Here is a 24258-nt window from a genome sequence, read left to right on the forward strand (position 1 = left end):
TCCAAATTTAGTCTCTAATTTTGTTGTAGCTTTTTATACTCCAATTTTGTTTACCTTATCTTTTCCTCTTATTTTCCTCCGCTATGATACTCTTAAGCGAGGGCTCTTTCTTTCTGTTTCTCAGGGTTATTAAGAAAAAATCAAGTTCTTTTGTCTGATTACACATTGCTCATCACTTCACTGCTTCAGCGCATGCTTAGGTCCCGGCAGCTTTCCATCTTCAGGGCAGCCATTAAACTGCCGTTTCTCCTTGTCTTCCAGGGGAGTAATACCTAGCTAGGGAGGGGAGATGCGACTCCTCTTGACCCAGCTGGTGGTCTCACCCTCTTCCCCCACCCCTCCGAGGTGGGCCAGATGGTTCAGTCCTGCAGGGACCCTTCCAACAAGGTAAACACGGATCAAAGCCACGCACGATCACGATCTCTGATCCGTCTTCGATCGAAACACCACCGGAAGTTCAAGCTCCATTTTCTTGAAATAAAAATTAGGGTGCGTCATAACACAAAGGGCTTAAAATCAAGTTGTTGGTATTAAATTTATTCTCTAATTCCCTAGGTCCCAGCATCATGTCTATATTAATAATAATCTTCAATAACATACCTGTTATGCATATCTTTAAAGATCTATGTAAAACAGCAAGTTTTTTAATCCAATATGTTTGATCAAAATTCCATTTTAAAAGAAGATTTTAATTGAATTAGTCTGTATTGTATTTCCTTTCTCTTTTAAAAATTGTTTAGAAAAATCTATATTTAAAAACACAATTTAATTTATTCTATTTACAGGTCCCTACTCACAAACATACAAAAACACAAGACCAATTTTCATCTCTGCTGAGATTTATTTAAGCCAGGAAAAAGTCAAGCACTAAATGAGATTTATAGATATTATATGGCCCTTAACTCATAAATTTATAACATAGTGAAACAACCAAAGTCTTCTGCAAATCAAACAAGGTCTGGAAAGAATTAGTTAAAAAAGCTCTAGTTTACTTGTTTCTCTATAGATTTAAGTCATAGCCACCCAAATCACACAACACCACCAGAGATTGTGAGAACTATTCCCTATTGTAATTATTAAAATCCACCATTAACTTTTTCCTCTGAAATCATAATTTTACAGATGTTTATGTTTTGTTTAGGGGAGGAAAGCCCATAGAGTTTTATTCCACATCAAATTTAAATGGCATTCAAAACTACTACATATGCATTTAATTTCAGTTTTTAGAAGAAAGTCCACATTCATATTACATGGATGCAAACTGTATCACAGACCAGATAAGCAATGGGACTTCTATTGTGTAACCATCATTAGAAGTCAGAATCAAAGCGAAGGTGGAGGGAATCAGGAGTCTTTCCCCACCCCCCTCAGTTTCATTGTAGGGAATAATAAGTATTTGAACTGCAAACCTTATTTCTCTATATAAAAATTCTAAATTACATGAAGTAGAGCAGGGGTGTCAAAATGGATTTTTTCGAGGGCCGGATCAGCATTGTAATTGTCCTCTGAGGGCCAGCGGGGGGGGGGGGTCAGGGGAGGAGATGGGATAGACAGCCTCCTGCGGCATCCTGCTGGCCAAAATAGGGCATGTGGGGGCTGCCCATGGCACCTTCGCAACCCGTTTTTGCTAGCAGAGGCACCGCAGGTTGGTCCTTTGCTATTTCCAGCCCAGCCCCGTGGGCCGGATCTAAGATCCCACGGACCTTGAGTTTGACAGCCCGGAAGTAGAGCTTTACAAATATAACAAAATTCATACCCTTAATCATTTTTCAGGTTATTCAGCAGATCAGCCAATGGACAGTAGATTCTATCTTTCCAAAATTACCCGACCGCTTCTGATAATTTTTTCTTCATTAGCCAAAACAGCTTATTGGAAAGTCCTTTTTATCACTTATCAGGAAGTTCTTATTTAAATGTCCCGGTTGTGATTTGGGCAATGAATTTGTGTTGTTAGCAAAAAAAAAAAAAAAAAAGTCATTCTCTCAGCCCAACTAACCTCACAGGGATGTTGTGGGGAAAACAGGAGGAAGGTGTGTTGGATGTTTGCCAGCTATATATAATTCATGAGTTATACATAAAAATAATAGAGATGGGATATAAATAAATAAAATAAAATAAACTCTTTTTACTCAATGTTGAGTAATTTATTCAGGGAACTATTGGGAACTATTACATTACTATCTGCTTCAGAATTTAACAGCACTGCCTAAATGGGCTATTCTGATATAATTGTTTGGATTCATCTGATTATATCACCTCTTCTCCTTAAACAGCCCTTCTTCCAAATGTTGGGGGAGAGTGTATCACACATTTGTCAACTCTTCCATTCTCAAGGACAGAGAATGAGTGCCCGGCTCAAAATAATCATCATCTCTTTCATTGCTAATTTGAACTTGAACCATTTCACTGTAAAACCATTTATTACAGAGCGATAAAAGATAAGTCTTGCTTATTTGGATTCCATCATTATCTATTTATGCATCTAATGCAAGGTTTACTTATTATGTTTATCCCTATTTTTCTTGCCACAATTTAGAGCCTCTCACTAAGGATATAAAGAAGCCAATAAGAGATCTATAGTACAAATGAATTAAAATACACAATCATAAAAAAGGTAATATCATGAAAGAACATACAAACAAACAATAAATAAGACAGAAAAGTATCACTTCTATGCCTTTGGGAATGAATACTTACATTAAATTTAAACATGTATTTTCTTGGGACTAATGCTTATCTTTTACACTTCTTTTTGATATAATATTTGTAGATGTTATTAAACTTCCTTAGACTTCTATTTTAAATTAAACATGTCTGGTTCCTTTAATCATTCCTCAATGGTTTGATTTCTAGAGTCTAGAATGAACTACTCCTGAACTTCTCTACATTCTTTTAAAAGCATGGTGCTTAGTACTGGATCAGCACTGGAAGTGATCTTATCAGTGAAGAGTACAGGTGGTCCTCGGCTTACGACTCCAAATGAGCCCAACATTTGTGTTGTTTAAGTCAGTGGTCCCCAACCTTTTGTACCAGGGACCGGTTTCAAGCAGAAAATTTTTCAAGGACCAGGGGGGTGGCGGGGTGGCGGCGGGGGGAGAAGAAAGGAGGCTTGCTCTTCGCTGCTCCACCATCCAAGGAAGAAACTGCTTCAAAGAAGCGGGGCTTTCCTGTCGCCGCAGCTATTCAGCGCCGTTTCACCCCACTCCCACCCGCCCGCCGCGCTCAATCCACAGTGTCCCGTTCTGCCTGCCTGCCTGCCTGCCTTAGTTTCTGGTTGTTTGGGAGCAGCTTCGGCTGAGAATAATAACTATTCGCTCTTTTACTCAGCCGAAGCTGTTCCGATTCAACCATTAACGAAGGCAGGCAGGCAGAACGGAGCACTGCGGGCGGGCGGGCGGGCGGACGGGGGGGGGTGGGGGAGAAACGGGCGCTTCAGGGAAGCTGCGGCGACAGGAAAAGCCCCTGCTTCTTTGAAGCAGTTTCTTCCTGTGCTGGTGGAGGAGCGAGAGAGCGACTGAGAGAGCTGACCCAGAGAGAAGGACAGGCTTCGGTTGCTTCCTCCCTCCCCTTCTTTCATTTGTGTCCTTGATCCCCGATCCCAGCAGCATTCACCGAAGGTGAAGAAAGCCGCCATTTTTTTAAAAAAAATTCTTTGCGGCCCGGTAGAGAGTGCTCCACGGCCCGGTCACGGTCCGCGGCCGGTGGTTGAGGACCCTGGTTTAAGTGATGCATTTGTTAAGTGAGTTTTGCCCCATTTTACGACCTTTCTTGCACAGTTGTTAAGTGAATCACTGGAGGTGTTAAGTTAGTAACCTGGTTGTTAAGTGAATCTGGCTTCCCCATTCATTTTGCTTTCCTCAAAAGGTGATCACATGACCTTGGATGGGACACAGCAACAATCATAAGTATAAACCACTTGCCAAGCATCTAAATTTTGATTACATGATCATAGGGAGGGTGCAACGGTCATAACTGTGAAAAACGGTCATAAGTCACTTTTTTCCAGTGCCGTTGTAACTTTGAATGGTCACTAAATGAAGTGTTGTAAGTTGAGGACTACTTGTATAATGATATTATCTCCTTTGCTCTGGGCACTATTAAAGCAGCTCACAATTGCATTGGCCCTTTCAATTGCTACATGATTCTGCTTATTCATGTTCAGTTCATTCAGCTCAACTTAAGAATGTAGTTCACTAGTACTTCTAGATACTGCACTTATCTATACATTTGATTTTCCCCTCCCCCCACTCATATGCAGGACATGTCACACTATGACACAGTGGAAAGTCATCCTGATGGATCTGGTGTAATATACTCAAGCCTATCAAAATCATTTGGAAATAACATTTATTCCTTGAAGATTCAATTCCCCTAGATGGGTATCACCTGCAAATCTATGTGGCTATTCATAATTATCCTACTTATTGTATTATGAGGAAGAGATAATGGAATATATATGTAACATATATGAATATACAGTATAATATGCCCTTGTTTTTAAAAACATAAGAAATTCCACAAAAAGTACTATGAGGAAACTCATAGACTTGAACAGCAGACACTGAGCAATTCAATTTCTGACACTGCCTGATGCTATTTAGACAAGCAATAAACCCACATAATCCAACAGGATTCATTTGTTTAAAGCTTATAGATCACTTCAGAATCAAACTCTCCAAGGGAGCTTCCAATGTATAAAAGCAGTAATGTACTGAAACGTGATGAAGGTGAGAAGTAACAATACTACTGGCAAACAATCATATAAATAATAATAAAAGCATGTCAAGCTTTTTTGGATTATGTGACAGTAAGTTGTATTGTGTTCATTAAAATCTTGCACAAACCACATGAAAAACAGTTGTACTATTTTCAATATATATTCCAACTCAGCAACCACCATCACAATGAATGCAGACTTGGGATTCAAAACATATAGTCCCCTGTATGAAAAAAAAAAGGTCAAATTGAAGTGGGAAAATTGGAGTTCTAAAATATGCTTTTAATTTTCCACTTAATTTATGTTTGTAGGTTTCTGCTAAGCCTCGATGGCGCAGTGGTTAGAGTGCAGTACTGTAAGCTACTCCTACTGCAATTTAGCAGATCGAATCCCACCAGGCTCAAGGTTGACTCAGCCTTCCATCCTTCCGAGGTGGGTAAAATGAGGACCCAAACTACTGGGGGCAATATGCTGACTTTGTAAACCGCTTTGAGAGGGCTGTAAAGCACTATAATGTGGTATATAAGTCTAAGTGCTATTGCTATTATCAAAAAATTAGCCCTATTATGAGAAGAACAATTAATAGAGGGAAAAAAGACATAACAAAAACTTAAGAGACAGAATTTGTTTTCAGCCTCTTAAGCAATTCTCATTGATAAGAATGAATACTAATCTTTTCACAGCACCGAGGGCCTCCTTGTCTGAGAATTAGTGCACAGATATAAGAAAGTGACTTAGAAAGAAAACAAACCTTCTCTGTTACTAAGCTATTTTCTCAGCTTTCTGGCATTCATGAATTAAGACTGACTAATAATCGCCTGTTTTTTCTCCTTTCCTCCCATTCCTGTACCCTGGATTCCAACTGGAACAGTTTACTAACCTAAAACAAAAGTTACATTAGCAGGATGGGGAAACATAGTAAAGACTAATATTACAACCATGGCATTTTCACTCTGTAAATGCAGACTGTCTCATTACAACCATGTAATCCATACACTTGGATGTGGTATGTGATATAGAATTATGTGAAAAATTAAACTCACCCCGTTGAAATTTTTCACTTTTTGTTCTATTTCAATACAGAGGTATTTGATCTTCATTTCAACAATATCAGTAGATAAAGGATATGCCAGGAAGAAACCTCTGCTGTCCAAAAAGAGAATTAGGGCAAGGCTATAGTTTACCCACGAACACCTAGGCACAGCCCAGCTATTTCTTGAGAATGTCCTTTCAGAGAAACTGAATCTTTCAATAACTGTTAATCCAATGATTACTTTTGCTCACCAGGTAGTTAAAAAAAATTTACGGGGAAAGATTACTGCTTGCCAAAAGAGAAAATGATTCCCCATCCAACCGGGACCAGCACATTTGAGAAAGCCTGTTTCTTTCTAAACCACAAATCTGGAGAACAGAACACCAGCAATCCTGATTGCAAAATGTTCAAGGTTTTAAAGGCAGCAACCTGAACTTTGATTTGGAAATAGAACAGTGAAGCCGTGGTAATAATGGAATCAACTGTCTTATCATAGCATTCTGGATTCGCTGAAATTTCCAGGCGGTTTTCCAAAGACCTTATAGAAGGCATTTCCGAACAGCCTGCCAAAAAGCAAGGCTCTTGCAGTCAAAAGAGAAATTCTATTATATACTCTTTCCAACATGCAAGAATTCTGCAGAAGGTGGGTAGGTGGAGGCGTACAACTTTATCAGTTTGTAATAAATATTCCAAATGCTGCAAAAATAATAATAAAAAATAAGATCTTTTCCATCTTGAGAGATTTGGAACATTTAATAACCATCTGAAAAAATATATTTTCATTATAAAATCCATCTACATTAAAAAAAAAAGGGAAGGCATGGTATCTGGTTTCTAACAAATACCTGCCTGCACATATATACCTTGTTTCCTCTGCACCTCTAGAAAAAAGCATGATGGTGCTAAATAAATACAGAGAAGCAAATAAATGTATTTCTTCACTCAATAAATGAAAATCATGATAATTATTATAATTAGCAATCCAGTTGAATTAAAGTGCACAAATCTGAAATGTATTTTCTGACCCAAATCCTAAAAACTATACAACTAGCAAGGCTTGCAGCTGGATTCCTACCAAATGTTAACCCATGGCAAGGCCACAAAATATTGTCATGCAAACACCTTGTTAATGTTACAACCATTGCAGGCACATCCATCAGATGAGATAATTTAGGACTTGTGTGCCAATTCCATTGGATTATTCCAATTTAAAGGTTTATGGACCATAGCCAATGCAGCCAAACTTTTTTTTTATGTGTTCAACACTTGCACATCCAAGAATGGCTTTAGAAGTTCATTGGTAACTGTGTGGCAGAAGTGTTACATAGATGGACCTTACTATGCCAATAAGTAATTATGCATGTGATCTTTCAGGATAGTTCCATGTGGTTCATATTACAGTAGTCTGCACATGTGACTTGAGTGCAAGAAGGGACTCCATCCAGGAAAAGGCACAATTAGCACACTAGATGAATTTGAGCAAAGGTTCACCTGGACTTTGAGTAGCAGGTATGAGTGAAGGAAAACCAGCTGTGAACCAAAAATAGAAAATCTATTGCACCATGAATACCCAACTATACACAGGGTTGAGTTTCAAACTGTTCCTCCTTGTCCAGACTCCAATATCCTCAAGGCACTCAAACACAATTTGACAGTTGATTGATTGACCAGGTTAAGATGTGGAGTAAGATAGCATCAGCATACTATATCTAATCCCATGCCAATGAATGAACTCATCCAGTTTAATATAGATTTTTTTTAAACAAGGGGAACAAGAGCATCGGGTCCTGTGGTAGCCCACAAACCATGGATATGGATTCAATCTGTCCCCTCCTATCAATATCAGTTAGAACCAGCCATAGAGAAAGGAAGAATAACACTGCAACTCCCAATCTCAATTCCCATAGTTGATTGGAATGGGGAAGAAAGGCTTCAGCTCAAGCTCAACCAAACAAGACAAAATGATTATGGGTTTCAGGATTCCCTAATTGTGTGGATTCTCTATCTGTGATAGTGTTATACTCAGACAGAATAGTACATCATTAAGGAGTATTCTTTTTCTCTAGGCTGAAACAGCAAATGGCAGCCATGACCATAAATCCATATTGTGCCCATTTCTAGGTTGGGGAAATCCTGCTTATGATCACTAATACCCTGGTCATCTTCTATATGGAGTATTTCAACATTCCCTTCCTTAGCCTCCTCCCACCACCAGATTTGACTCCTTATTTTTGCCCCATTAAACAAGGATCAAAAAGCTGTTTTAAGATCTGATATTGTACCAGTTTAGCTTGGATAAGAAATAATTAAATGTGAATATGATAATTACTTTAAAATATCTGTAAAGGTGTTATATGCTGTAGATAGGAAAGCACTTTTGGAATGTTTTTCTGCAGAAAGTAACATCCCGATAAAAGATTCAGTTTAAAAGATTCTGATTAGTAAAAAAAAGATCAGGCAATATAAGCCCCTTGACAATACTTTAGACCAGTCTGCTTGAAAAGCACTCGTCATTAAGTAAAGGCTTTATGGCCAACTAAGAAGTAAAAATTTTGTATGTTCAGGGAGATGAAATACTGTACATCTTAACTCTGTATAATCCATCCTAGAACATATAACAGCCTCCCCCCACTTCTGAAGCCTTGGGAAAGGTCGGAAATACAATCAATTATAATGTTTAGATTCTCATATTTGAAAATAAACAACAGCTACCTCTACCTGGAAATATAGGCTATAATTCCAATAAATTTGGAGGCTGGGGAAAGGAAGCTCTGCAATACATATACATGTAGCAAAAGAATGTAACCAACTACTCTGCACTTCAGAATAATTAATGTAAAAATAGATTACCACTTCCCCATACAACGTAAACACGCTCATACTTTTCATCTAAGGGGCTGCCACAAAGAAGTGGGGGTCATCCTATTCTCCAAAGCACTTGAAAGCAAAATAAGAAGCCATGAATGGAAATTAATCAAGAAGTGAAGCAACGTAAAACTAAGAAGAAATGTCCCGACAGAACAATTAATCAGTGGAACAGCTTGCCTTCAGAAGTTGTAGTTGTTCCATCAGTGGAGGTGTTTAAGAAGAAACTGGATAATTACTTATCTAAACTAGTATAGGATCTCCTGCTTGAGCAGGGAATTGGATCTCCAAGATCCCTTCCAGCTAATGTATACTAGAGAGAAAAAGGAAATCTAGCAATGTATGTATCAAATTCAACTTTCCTCAGAAACTGGTGTAGGGAAATATAAAAGGAAAGAATAATAGGTACATTGTCTTGAACTCCTGAAGAAAAGGCATGGTATAAATCTAATAGACAAATAAATAAATTTGATTTTTAAGTAGACTGATGCTGACGCTTATAGCAAGTGACAATTTTCAGTTTGGATGAATACAGAAATATTTATTTTTATTTTTAAAAATATCCTAAATTTACCATGGAAAAGAAATTAGGATATAAATACCAACAGGCTGACTGGGGAGTAAACCTTTTTCTCTCACACACATGCCTCACCCATTAGCCACAAGAGAAGGAATGGTTTGTGAGAAATTACTTCAAAAGCCTCAAATTACAGGCTTAGCAGCAGATCCCCTCAGCAAAATATTTAGTATATTGCAAAATGAATCTGAATTATTTAATGTATATTGCCTCATTAACAGCAGATGTTTATGTGTGACCCATAAATAGGATGTTTAAATACAAGATGAACAACAAAATCTTCTAAAGTTAATCAAAATTGAATCAGGTTAATCCTACACAAATCAAACACTAAATGAAGTGAAGAATCAAAATCAGCACTGAAGCCTCCACCATTTACTAACACTTCTATATGTACAATATATTCCCTGCAATACATTTCTATCAGCTGAATGTAAATTAAAATTTGCAATTTCAAATCACTTGTCTGAAAAGTATATTACATCTCCGTTCATACACTTTCAATCCAAAAACCTTGAAGCTTCTAAAATGGATCAAACACCCCATTTACAAGCTGTCTATATTAATCATCTTTGTTGAAGTTGGAGGAACCAACATTAATATACTAGCAATGCAGCCAGCAGCTATTTATCATTTTGCAGTTCTGTATTTTTAAAGAATCCATTGTTTGAAATTATGCAGTTCGTCAAATCTTCCCCATGGATAATTATTAAAACTGTGATTTTCATGTTTCAAAAATGTTGAATTAAAGCAAAAGTGCTTTAGTGATACTTAAAATTACTTTATAATGACCTATCAATCAAAAGATATACCAAGTACAATACTGTTTCAGATATATTGATCTTTTTCCCCAAAATATAAATTAGTCTTTATTCAAAGGTATATCTCCATGATGGTGAACCTATGGCATGTGTGCTGGAAGTGGCACGCAGAGCCACTTCTGCCAGCACACAAGGTCGCCTGGAAGAGCCCCACTTCGCATGCGCACGCACCTCCCACCAGCCGATTATCAGGTATCTGCCGTGCATGTGCGGGGGAGACATGCGCATGCATGCACAGAGGCATGTGGCATGCAGGGGTTGCGTGCGCATGTGCAGAGGTACACACACGGGGGGGTCACATACATAGGGGTGGGGGGAGTCATGCATGCATTGCATCATGGATGCAGGCATGTGAGTGCACACACACACGCACACTTTTGGTACAGAACATGGGAAAGGTTCGCCATCACTGGCATATATTATTGAACTGCTTCCATAGTCATGCTGGACATGAAATTACTAACATCATTTACTGACCTGGAGAAGGGTGATGATAATGATGATAAGAACAGCAACCCAGGTCCTTGGGAAGGAATCGATGGTGGATAAAAATGCCAAATTCAGTTTAAACATCTGGCTGAGTGTATAACCAACCACAATAATAGTTTTGAAATAATAGAATTGAAATAATTCAATTCCAGCGGATAGCAAATCAGCACCAATTCTACAAAACCCTTGAAAATAAGAAAGAGCTGACTACAAATAATAAAAAGTCTTCCAAGGAATAGACCTCAATATTCTAGAAAAGTCTAAAATATTACCTAAACCTAAACAATGTATTTGATCATGAAGTCATAACACTTGGGGTATAAAAATTAAAAGAGGGGTTCATAAATTCAGAAATGTAAGTAAGTAAAACATTTGGCCACAAAAAAATAAGAAACTAGTAAGAATTCATAAGTTTACATAAGTTGCATAAATTCTCAAAACATACTAATATGGCTAATATAAAATGCAACCTACTAAATTTAAAATATTGTCTAACGGTTTAGCAAAGAAGAAAATGGTGGTTTCTTTCAGCTCCTTCATACTACGTTGTTCTTTGATGAAAATTGAATTTCATGGCCAGAACAAGAGGTTCTTTGTAGCTCAAAAACATATTTAGGCTTGTCTCTTTTCCAGAGAAAATAGGGCAGCTTCTTGTTTCTAATCTAATCTCGTTCTGAGTAAATAGACTGTCACCTTCTTCACTGCACTGCCAGCTTTGCGTCCTGATCAATTGGTCAGAGGATAGGAATAGAAACATCAATCTTTACAAATGAACCTCAGAAGGAAACAATGAGAATCCTTCTTTCTTTTCTCGTGAAAAATCACAGCATATCTTAAAGATTATTTTACTCTTAATTATAATTACCTTAGGTAGAAAGGCAGAAATCACATTATTAAGGATAAAACTTTCAGAATAAGAATTGTCCTGAACAATCAAATTGTTTTTAAAATAATCCAATTCTTTGGAAGTGAAAAAGAAGAAGATTCCACAGGGAAAAAAAATAGGAGGCACCCTTGTTCTGAATATAGCAGTTGATAGATCCACTGGAAAAACTTACTTACAGCACAACAATTCTAAAGATTGGGTACAAATGAATGCATTAGTGACAACTGAACTGTTTAGCCACAATAAATGTATCAGTCTTTCATTCTGAGGGCAAAAAAATATAATCATATGAAATCTATGTGTGCGTATGTATAAATTGCATGCACAGATGCAAAAATTGGCAAGTGACATTATTTCCTCTTTACGTAAGTTTTAATTTTTTCTTGCTCATTCTTGTTTCTCAAGGTCACAACAGAAATATTTAGCAGTAACCTTCAATTTTTTGTATTATTTTTTTTGTGTGTTTTGGGATCTACTGAGCATGTTGACACCTTCTCTATCTCCCAAAGGCCATCTGTTGATTTACGGTTGCCCAATATTCTGCAGCTATTCTGCTTTGAGAATAATAAGGGATGGATTTTAAAATAAAATGGCCAGCATCATACTGCCTTGTGCATTTGTATCCATTGCTGGCATTTCTGCATTTGAAAAATTACTTTAGTTCTGGCAGCACTTTCTCAAAAAAGACATTATATTAGTGTAAAAGATGGAAGGTATGGAAAACAAAGCAAGTAAGAGTGTGAAAAATGTTCTCAGGACAGAAAAGTACAGCAGCGTAGTTTTTCATCTTGAGAATTAAGCTGAATGCTTGGCCCAGTAAACTGCATGGGACTTTTTTCCCACGAGGAGGGGGGGGGGGAGGAGGAGAAGGAAGAGAAGAAAGGTGGACCTTTGGCAGTCAGATTTCAGACCAGGGCAAAGAATGGCAACTGCTTGGTTCCATTTGTGGATGAACTATGGAGAGAGTAAGTTTGGGGGATTGTCCTCCTTAATGCCACAGGAGCTTTTGATGCAGGTAGTCCTTGACTTAAACCTGAATTACTTGCCTTAAGTAGTTGTGATTGTAAATTGAGGCAGCCACATGACCAGAAGTAATTTTATGGCCTTTTTTATGAAGGTTGTTAAGTGAACACTATGATCATTAAGTGAACCCATTCATTTGAATGGGTGCTGCAACTGAATTCAGTGCTGGATGCCAGAAACTAGCAAAAAAAAAAAAAGCCCATAGCGAATTGTGGTCATGTGACTGTGGAACACTGTGTGACCACCGAACATGCAGTGGTGTCATGGGGGAGGGGCTAACCATTTATGACTGTTGGGGGTGCTTTACAGGCCTTCCATAACTCCTTCACACCTATTCACATTATAAATTTGTTTGAACATATTTGAACTGAATATATGAACAGCACTGCCCTGTGAGATTAATCACTCTCTTTAAAAAAAGATAAAACAATACTATTCAGTTTATCTACGTCTTCTGCAGGACAAAGTGAAAGCATAGAAAAAACTTCTGGTAATTTTAAACAGGTTAAATGCTCAGGTAGTGACTCTTGTCAGAAAATGATACCAATATTTATCTAGAAAGAAAAAAAAGACTAACAAACAAAATGAAAAAGAGCTTTCAAGTTTTAAATTTTGAGATCACCCAATTAGGGAAGTTGTTAAGAAAAAAGTGACAGATGGAAAAAGAGGAAGTTCAAACTTAAGGCCAGCTATTTCAGCCATAATGCCTGAAGTTCAAATAAATCCCATGCTAGAGACTGTAGACAAAACACATGAGTCAGACAATGTTGTCAGCACTAGCACTGAGAAACAAAGAATGTCTTGCGTTCCTGTTTTCATTTAAGTGCAGAATATATTCACAGACACTCAGGATTGTGTGAATAACATGCAATGTTTTATATGTTAAAACGCAGTAAAGATAGGTTTAAAAAACCTGGAATAAATGAAAAGAGCTTTTTTTCAGTACAATACAGTTCCTATTTCAGAAACAGTCTTAGGAATGAAAAGATGCATTTTGGCAGGATCCATTTAGCTAATACACATATTAATTATTTGAGATATAACAATTAAAAAAGTAAATATTCCTACAACTCCAAGTCAATTCACAGATTCATCTGCTTAAGTTTTTTGGTAGCAATATGGAAGATATTTGCTGCTGATTTCTTGTGGAACTTTTTTAAAAAAAATTCTCACTAGAATATAGTCCTGGAATTACCAGGAAATATTAACTGGACTTGCTCCCTTCTGAGCCCACACAAGGTTGGTTACATGTTAGCATCTGCTGGGACAGGAGGTAATGTACCTAAAAGCATGTTATACAGAAGATAACAGGACCTGCTATGTTGCTGAACACAACTTTGATAAACAAAGGAGATGAAATCAAATCAATCACCATTTGCCAGAGATCCCAATTATTACTTTTCAAGTAGAATAGGAATAATATAGGGTAATTTATGCAATGGAAGAATGAAGACTTATCAAAAGAGATTGCAGGCAAAACACAGCAAATCCCCTTCTCTTTAATTGCCAAGGCTGTATGCCTTCATATGATAACGGGCCTGAATAGATATGCAGCTGGTGTGTGTCTTGTGAAAAAGGAGGAGTTGTTGTATTTTGTCTTGGTTATGGGAAAAGCAGCCTTCCAGCTGTATAAATGGTACTTGGCTGCTCTCCATATAAATATTTCCACCTGGCCTCAATGGAGTAGGGAAACAGTTGGGGGCTATGGAAATGATGTAATTCCCAAAGCAGAGGCAGAGTTAAAGGCAGACAGTCCATCAATCAGAGCTCAGCAAGCCCATGCACAAGATCTCTCAAATTACCACTTCACACCAAGAACCTGCTGAAAATATCCCCTTTTAACATCTGCTAATCAGATTGCTTCTCAGAAACCTGCTACAATTATACCTGTTATTGCTAAAGCAATGTGGAAAGTGGGGCGAGGGAGGGGGGTGTTGCATGTCTACAGCTGGGCATTTAGTAAAACAGATGGACTGTATCTGAAGCAAGGGCTCTCTTTGAAGTCCAATTCTTAACCATGAGAATGAGACCTAAATGAAGCTGGCTGAAAGGATGGCCTTGAACTAATCATCAATAGCTCATATGATACAGTCAACAGAAATGCAGGTGGTGCAATAGTTAAGATGTTGGACTAGAGACCAAGGGAGAGTTGAAGCCTGAGGCAAGAAATCTGGTTGTTGATTTTGGGCCAGTTGCTCTCTCTTGTCAGCACTGCCCATCTCACAGGTTGGTTGCTGTGGGGAAAACAGGAAGAAGGGGGTATGGGTAGTATGTTTGTCACCTTGAGTTGAATATAAAAAAATGGGCAGGATAAAAATCTAAAAAAAAAAAAAAAGTCTAAGCCACAGATGTCAAACTCAACCACATAATGTCGCCGTCATGTGACGTGTCACAACATTTTCCCCATTCGCGGACCTGGGGTAAGCATGGCCTCCACGTGACACATCTGGCCCGCGGGCTGCCAGTTTGACATCCCTGGATTAGGTAGTAGAATTTGGAGAGACCCAGTCAGAGTAACAGTTCCTCTATTTGCAGCAGGTTTACAAAAATGAAAACACCCAGATGTGAAGAATATAAATGTCTTCAAGAATTCCTACTTCATATTAACATCTGCATGATGTGATTCAAGATATTTGATATAGACTACAATCTAGAGTAGAGGGTTTTTTTTTTTCTGGTTAACAGTACAAGATGAACACTCTCACAAAATCAAAACCACACAGAGGTAAGGCTATGCTGTTAGAAAAATAGGGACCATAGTTGGTGCAGACCATAGTTGTGTCAGATCCATTTAGCAGAAGGCAAACTGATAAATGCCAATATTCCTACTGTCCCATTAAGTCCTCTCTTTTTCCTTTTGCAGGCCCATTTTCAAACAAGCACTGATTTACAGGCATTTTTTATTTTTATAAAAAATGTCTATGAAATCTATGCATCTATGTTCCTGGATCACGACTCCCTGCACACAAGCCCTGGTTAGGCTACCTGATGAACAGCCTCCAAGAGAGATTACTGAGGATCCCATTGGTCAAAGATCTCCCAATGGTCACATGACCCCAGGACACTGCAACTGTCATAGATACATGCTACTTGGCAAGTATCCAAATTTTGATCATGTGACCATGGGGATGCTTCAACAGTCATTAAGTATGAAAATCAGTCATAAATCACTTTTTTCAGTGCTGCTGTAACTTTGAACATTCACTAAATTAATTGTTGTATGTCAAGGACTACTACTATTAGGAGATGTGGTGATGGCAACTAACTGGGATGAATTAAATAGGAACGGGATAAACGCATAGAGAACAGATTTGTCAACTGCTGTTGTTTGAAAGACTCAATGTTTCCGTCCAGGTTAGGCAGCCTACTTCCAAATTACAACTGAAGGCAAACAATAGCAAGAGAGAAGTATGCCTCCATTTTCTGTTTGAAAACAACCCAAACAAATGAGGAAAACATTTCTACGATGGTCTTGGTCTGATCCAGCAAGATATTATTTTATAATTACTGCAGATTTCAATATAGAACCATCATATTAACTATAAGTGAACTTCTAATGAAAAACTATCTTTAATTTCCATGGTTGCTCCCAAATTCTGAGGGGCTCTCATAAAGGCCTTTTGAATAAAATAAAATAAAGAATAAAATTAAATTTAAGCTTATTTAACAAAGAGAACACTCCATTTTACTTACCTGATCAATATATCAGATCCTTTTGAGAAAAAGAGGACTGCCTTTCAGAAAGGATGTTTCTGGGGAAGAAATATTAGCATAATGTAAGAAAAACTGTATTAGGGCGGAGCTGGCGTCGCGACGATACGGCATGCTATCTTGGAGGTCTGAGATCGCTGCCGATATCTTTGCTCCTGGACGGTCCTATTGGATCTAAACCGTCCCGAAGAGACGGTGAAAGTGAAGAGCGCATCCTGTTGATCCCAGGGATATCACAAAGTCCCTGGTAGATCCAGGAGAAGCTCTTCTTGCCAGCGGCAAAGAGGCAGCCATTAAAGCTGCTGAAGTTGGGACAGCTCCGAAACGGAAGAGAGCAGAAAGAGAGAGTGTGACGGTTTGGTGAGAACTTTTTTTTTTTCCTAAGATCTGAAAGGACACCCTAAGGAAAAGAAAGAATCTGTAAAAGTTTTGACAGAAGTGATTAAGCGGCAATTTTAAACAGGAATGTCAAAGTAATGTTTTTTTTTTCTCATTGCTGGATTTTCTATATATGATCTTGTATGTTGAAACTGGACTGGTTTTTTCCATTTATATCTATTTTTTTTCTTCTCCTTTTTGATTTTGTAATATTTTAGGCTAGAGGCTCCCTTTAGTTATTTCATTTTTTAAAAAAATATCTTCTCTTTTTTTATTAATTCTTATTATATCCTGCTCGGAAAAGGAGTAGGAAAGTGAGAGCAAAGAAGCTTTGTAACACTGCCAACTAGAGGCTTGAAAATATTCTATTTCCCTGTGACCAGACAAAGCTGAGAAAGAAAGAACTGAGACTCTTTTTCAAGGACATTGCTACTTGATCAGATAGAGGGAAGAGCATGGGAGAGTATTATTGCAGGTGCTCTTCTGGGTTTCTATCAACCGCTGGAGTCTGGTGTTGAAACGTAGGGGGGTGGGGGGAAAGGTGATAAATTTTTGGAGAAGAGAGTTATAATAAGAGCCTTGGGTAATCAAACAAAGTGCAGTGTGCCCTTTTTACTTTTCCTAAGTTGTGCTATCCCTCCTCACCAGCTTTATTATATATTTTTTAACTTTTTTTTTGGGTAATAACTATTTGGGGTTTTTGGCTTTGTTGGAGCTTGTCTTTGTTTTTCTTTTTTCTTTTGGAAGTCCAATCTCTACGTTTGCTTTTTATTTTAAAGGGAAAGCCTTAAAAGCCTTTTTTTTCCTTTCCTGGTATTTTTGTTTTTTCATCTACCTTTCTGGTTTATTTTTATGCACTTTTTTCTATTTGAGATCTTTCAATTGGATTAAGGTGCTGAAGAACCTGAAGAATTTTTCCTTTTCCTTTTTTTTTCTTAAGTCTTTTTCTTTATCTAACTATTGATTGGATTAAGGTATACAAGAACCTGAAGAAATTTTGTCCTCCCTTTTTTTATTATTATTATTGGGCTTCTTTTTTCTACTATTTTTATTTTGAACTATAATTGGTTACTTCACAATTGGATTAAGGTTTAGAAGAACCTGAAGATTTTGAATTGCTTAAAATGAGTAGGAAATTTATAGTGCCTGGTTCTTCAACTTCTACTTCTTCCTCTCCACCATCTGGAGGACAACGTTCAATACAGACAATGTTAAAGCAAGAAAAAGAACAAGAAAAAGTGACTCTGCAGATGATTATGCAAGGAATTCAAAATATTCAAGCAAGATCAGAGAATATTGAAAAGAGAATAGAGAACATCGAACAAAGAACAGAGAACATTGAACAAAGAACAGACAACATTGAACAAAGAACAAGGAAAACCGATGAAAAAGTGGAGAACATCCAACAAATGATGTTGAAGTATGATGAGATTCCAAAAAATTGAAGAATATAAACAAAGAGACAAGAAGATTGGAGATATTGATAATAGATTAATGGTAGTTGAACAAGATAAAAGTGGTATGTTGAGATGGATAGATCAGAATTCTATCTTAGATTCTAAAACGTAGAGGAAGAAAAAGGACAAAACCTAGCTGAGATAATGATAGAAATACTGGCTGAAGCTTTGGAAATAACTCAAGAGAAGATGATGGATGGAATAGATAAGGTTTATCGAGTTTTCACAAGATATGCGATGAGAAATAGCTTACCAAGAGAAGTTCACATTAGATTTACAAAGAAAGCCATTAAAACGCAAATATTGCAAGTGGCAAAAGAGAAAACATTGAAATACAAAGACAAGGAGATTGTGGTCTTGAAACAAATACCCAGAAGAGTGAGAGAGATGAGAAGAGAATACCGATTCCTGACTAAAATGCTACTTAAAAATGAGGTGAATTATAGATGGCTGATTCCAGAAGGTTTAATGTTCACATGGCAAGAACAGAGACATAGAATTGACTCAATTGAGAAAGCGGAATTATTTTATACAGAATTTTTTGGAAGGAAAGAGGAAGAGGCAGAAAAAGAGATCTCACTAATTGAATTCCAAGAGGACTGCCAAATGGCGACTGAAAAAGAAGAAGGCGCAGTAGGTAGAAAGGTGGAAGCCAAAGAACAACGTGAACTAAGATCTACGAGAGCTGCTAAACTTAACTATAAAATATAACCATGGAAGAGAAAAAAATGATTACAATTAATATAAATGGACTTAACTCAGCCGTTAAAAGAAGAAAAACCTTTCATAAATTAGAGAAATTAAAATTTGATATAATTTGTCTACAAGAAGTACATATTAAAAAACAATATGAACAATTGTTGGTACAGCCAAAATTAGGGAAAATATTTACTTCCTTGACCCAATGTAAGAAAAGAGGAGTGGTTTTATATATTAAAGAGACCACCCCAGCAAAATTGATCTATACCGATGATGATGGAAGAATACTAATGGTGGAAATAATGGACAATAATATGAAAACACTCCTGATTGCAATTTATGCTCCGAATGACAAACAAGAAGAATTCTACAAAAAATTACATATGAAAATAATTGAACTGGACTATGCTAATATAGTTATGATGGAAGATTTTAATGGAATTGTAGACAATAAATTGGACTATACAGCACAGAAAACAATAAAGCAAAACAGAAAGACTCTCCCTAAATCTTTTTTTAAAATTGTAGATGAAATAAACTTAAAAGATACATGGAGAGAAAGAAATGCTAAAACTAAACAATACACCTTCTATTCAAATAGACACTTATCATGGTCCAGAATAGATATGATATGGATGTCAACAGAATTAATATCTAACATTCAAGAAATAAATATTGAAACAAGTACTTGGGCAGATCACAATCCAATGACAATTAAATGGAAAGGACAAAAAAGAAGATCTAGATGGACGTTAAATAATACTATTTTAAAGGAAAAAGACTTCACACAGTGGATGGAGAAAGAATTGGTTTTTTCTTTAAAGAAAACAAAAAAGAAGATTTCTAACTTAACTACAGTGATTCACTTAACAACAGTGGCAAGAAAGGTCTAAAATGGGGCAAAACTCACTTCACAATTGTTTCACTTAGCAACAAAAAATTTGGGCTCAATTGGGATCGAAAGTTGAGGACAACTTGCACCTCGATGTTTTCCAGTCATCACAAGGATGACCTAAATGAGTGATTAACAATATTATCATTTGCAAATAAAATTACCATAGGTCTCCTAAAGGTCCTTCTCAATGCTGGCAAATCTACATGGCGTTCTTCCCAAATACATTATGAACTCAGAAAACATTAACCCAGCTAGCTGTATCTTTTGAACTACACAGGATAATTGCACTGGACCAAATTGCATTAGAGTCAATATTAACAAAGCAGTTCTCTTCCTTAGCTATAAACCTTATCCTGCTTGGGCAGTCTTCTCTAAACTGATGTCCAGGAGAAGATATAACCCTAGAATTCCAGGCCAGCTGATTTAGGGTACCGAAACAGTTTTGTGGTTGAAGTTTAACCACAAAAATCTGGTTGATTTAAACTGCACCATGTACCTCCCAGAAAGCTTCAATAAAACTGCATTTGCAATGTTTCTATATTTTTTAAAATGTCAAGATTTAAATATATAGTGTACAAACATCCTGAGACATTTTTATCTCTAGCACCTAGCATTTACTACATCCACCCCAATGTTTTTTTTTAAACAAATTTTTATTAATTTTACAATTAAAAAAAACATCTACAACATATACACAAATAACACGGCCAAGAAATGTTTTTTCTTAATAACCGGCCACCACTATTAAGTCTTTAATATTAACTAGATTTATGAATACAAAGAAAAATAAAACTGAATTAGGGAGCAATTCCCCTTATTAAGTCTAGAACTAACCAAATAGTCTACTTTTGTTTTACATTTTTTACATTTCTGGGTTTAATTAAATTCCCTTGGTTTTCATTCACTTCTGAACAGCACTGATGCTCTTATTTATTGATTGCTTTCCAGAAAAGGGGAAGAACTTGCAAAACTGGTATTCTCTGATGCCAACAAAACAAACATAAGATCAGTTTGTTGGTTTTGAAGGAGTTAACATTGCACACATTTTTTTAGATGAAGTCCAGCTGCAGGATTAGTGGGAATGTTATAAGTAGTTAACAATATACCACAAAGAACTTTTTCTTTCTTTCTTTCTTTCTTTCTTTTTTTTTGTCATCCTGCAATTCACTGTAGAAACTTCATTATTTAAATACTCTTAAGAGCCTACCCATTACTTTCACAAAAAATAGTCTGTTCTATTTGTTACAAAATAAACAGAATCTTTCTAGTTTTACGGGCTCTTTGTCATCAGCTTTAGAAAGGTGGTAAAGATAAGTACTCTTTTTCAAAAGCTATGGCTCTAACATTCTGCCAAGTTAAATTTTATTCTCTCAAGCTGATTTCTTTGCCAATTTTGTCTAGTTAAGGCAATCCTGCCTTTATGACTAAGAGGCTACTCCACAGATGTTATTTTTTTACATTTTTCTTCTTCTGCTTTCTCTTGTTATGGAAAATTACAGAAAAAGCTTATCTCATAAACAAATAGTCACTCTCTCAGCTTACAGTATCCATGAAAATATATCACATCCATACAATCATTATATTTTCTCGGAAAAAATGAAGGTCAACCCTGGAAAGGAGGCAAACCTAAAAAGTCCGTAAGGATAAAATAGCAATAGCACTTAAGATTTATATACCACTTTTATAGTGCTTTATAGTGCTTTACAGCCCTCTCTAAATAGGTTAGAGAGTCAGCATACTGCCCCCAACAATTTGGGCCCTCATTTTACCCACCTAGGAAGGATGGAAGGCTGAGTCAACCTTGAGCCTGGTGAGATTCGATCTGCCAAATTGCAGGCAGCTGGCTGCAGCAGAAGTAGCTTGCAGTACTGCACTCTGACCACTATACCACTATAAAAAAAACCCTGTTTATAACTTGCTTTACAAAAGAAAATTCAAGAGGAAACCAAGAAAATAACTACAGCTAGTCCTTGATTTATAACAGTTCATTTAGTGACTATTCAAAGTTGCAATGGCACTGAAAAAGCAATTCATGACCATTTTTCATACTTATGACCATTTCAGCTTCCCATGGTCATGTGATTTACATGTGGATGCTTGATTGCTTGAAAACTGATTCACATTTATGACAGTGGCAGTATCCCGGGATCATGTGATCCCCTTTTACAACCTTTACTTTTCCTATCTTTCACAGAATGAAATAGAAACTAATTCTTTACACTTCCAGCTTTGATTTGAAAGTTTTATTCAGAAAACGTGGTTTAAAATCTAATATAATTTTATTGCATGTTTATTACAATAGAAATTATAAAATAAAAAGTATCAAAACACCTCCCCTGAATAAGGTAAGATTTTTCTTATGATAATATTCTTTCTTCTGTTTTTCCCTCTTTTTTTCTTTAATGTCCTTATACCACATAGGATATTATCTGTAATTTTTACTGAAATGCAGAACATGTTGACTTGATAAACTGTCTTCTTCTTAATACTTCTAGCAAAACTCTGAATGTCCTCTAAATACCTCTAAACATATTGGTGTGTGTATTGATTATCTCTGCCTTCTGCTGGTACTGTCCAGATGCTTTACACTTCAAATCCTATTATAGCCTGCAAGAATAACCCAAAGCCTGGAAATTAAATCACAACTAAAAACATTCTCTTCAATGGGTTTCCCCCCCAGAAATTTATTCTATTAGTAAAGCAATACAACTATTTTAAGACTTTGTGCATCAAATAAATAGTCTCCTTCTCAACCTCAGCAACTTTAAAATACCTGGACTTCAACTCCCAAAATTCCCCAGCCACCATATTGAAGTCCCACATATCTTAAAGTTGCTGAAGTTAAGAAAGGTTATATATAGCATTATCTGATGGCTAAGCTCAGTGGTACCCAATCGAAACCTTTGCCATTCAACAAAGGAAAACCAACTGGTTGCAGCTGGTATGTTAACAAGAACTCCAGTCTACAAACTTAAGAATCGTTCATATGTGCATACCTACTTTGAAGCATGGTTTCTCGTGCTATTGGATTAGAGATTGATCCAGAACAGTATGATAATGGCTTCAGGTCCTCTTTAAAGCAGTATTTTGCCTATTCTGTAGCTGCCAAATGACACTTATTTTTTTAGTTTATTAATTTATATTTCCTACTACTTAACTGCAATGTTATTTGTAAAAGTAGGAAAAATACACCTTTCTCTTTTCATTTCACTGCTCCATGGTATTTTTCTTGGACACTATTAATATATGACTCCATAAATTTGCGTATACATATTATACATTAGGACAGAACCCATTTACACTTATAAACTTAGAAAATTCTTGAATCTAGACCTTGCTGATGACTTGGTGGGAACTTTCTTCCGCCTACACACACATTTATTGCATGATTAGGCATGGCTTATGTGAAACGCTTTGCTTTCTGTTTGTTTTCTAGCACTGTATCAACACATGTCTTTAAGAGCCTTTCCTTTGAAGAGTACTTAGTTCTCCTTCTGCTCATCAAAATGTGTTATTTTTCTCAACTCTCTTTCAGAATCCTTAATTTGTTCAGCAAGCCAAGTCATCCCATCACAGAAATCCAGCCTTTAGATCACAAGATGGTTATTTCCTCTGAGAAATAACCCTGAGTAATATGACTCTTAAGAAGTGTCTTAATTCTATCTGGAGAAAAATTGCACCTGGAACTTTTAGATGCAAAACATATGCTTTATGTATTTTTTTTTCAGAAATAAAGTTGGAGAGAGGAGGAGACTTTAATTGTTCCCATTTCCTTTTATGCATCTTCCCTGAGCACTATGGCAACATCAAAAATAGAAAGGCAGCCAACAGCTAAGTATTGTGGCTCTGAACTCTCATCAAGACACAATAAATCCAATTTATGAAGCACATAGAAATAATGGGATCCTAGCTAAAAAAATAAATTCGTAAGTCATTGAAAAAGAGGGAGAAAGATATATGAACTACTACTGGGTAATGCATTCTAATAGTTTGGGATTCCAATTGAAAAACATCTGCTTCTTGGTGTTATTAGGTTACATATACAACAACCAGAGTATGGCTTAGGTCATTAACAAATTTCAGCACTAAAGCTAAGCTCAGAAATGAATTTGGAATAATTGGATTTGAAAAAATATTATTCATATCTTGAAGTATGCATTCACTCCCACCGCTTTCTCATACCCACACAATACCATACATATCAGTATCCATAAACTGCAATTGCCAGACCACCTGGAAAAATACATTAATGCATCTGGCAAGTTACTAACAGATGGATGACAATAGCCAGGTCTTGATCCTGCAGCCAAAGTTAGAAAAATAGTCTGAATCATAGCCACAAGCATTTTGAGACCCCAGGAGAAAAACTGAGCTCAGAATTATTCTGGGCCAGAAGCCTATTCCTTCAAAGAAGGTATGACATAATACATAGACTGGGAATTTCCTCGTCTAGCTGACTTGCTGAGTTCCATAACAAGAAATCTTCCTTGTTTGGATGAAGCACATGTTTATTCATTCTTACGTCCAGGACTGAATAATAGATTTATTGTTTATAGCTGAATCAACTGAGCTACCAAAATTTCCTATTGATCCTAAAAAGCCAAGATGAAACTTCAATCTTTCCGAATATCAGGGTTTTTTTCCAACGTCCTCTTTCTCAAAGTATTTAACCTTCAACTTCAGTATTTGTCCTTCCCAAAAACAGTC

At 36.7% G+C, this 24258-nt stretch overlaps 1 protein-coding gene across 3 annotated transcripts in view; it reads right to left on the bottom strand.

The window, feature by feature from the left end:
- LHFPL2 (LHFPL tetraspan subfamily member 2) overlaps positions 1–24258 on the bottom strand; it is a 104863-nt gene that overhangs the window by 33643 nt on the left and 46962 nt on the right. Inside the window, exons 2-3 of one of the 3 annotated variants that reach the window (XM_087958311.1) lie at positions 21325–21441; positions 16105–16163 (exon numbers count right to left, since the gene is read on the bottom strand). The exons of 1 other annotated variant lie outside the window; for it this stretch is intronic. The gene's annotated coding sequence lies outside the window, so the exon portion shown is untranslated. Of the gene's footprint in view, positions 1–16104; positions 16452–21324; positions 21442–24258 lie in introns of those variants that run through there. One more of the 3 variants, XM_087958310.1, reaches the window with a different exon arrangement.

The sequence above is a fragment of the Notechis scutatus genome, chromosome 2 (genome assembly GCF_049901735.1).
Source record: "Notechis scutatus isolate UNSWTSFEM ecotype Mainland chromosome 2, rNotScu1.2, whole genome shotgun sequence".
In the NCBI taxonomy this organism is placed as follows: Eukaryota; Metazoa; Chordata; class Lepidosauria; order Squamata; family Elapidae; genus Notechis; species Notechis scutatus.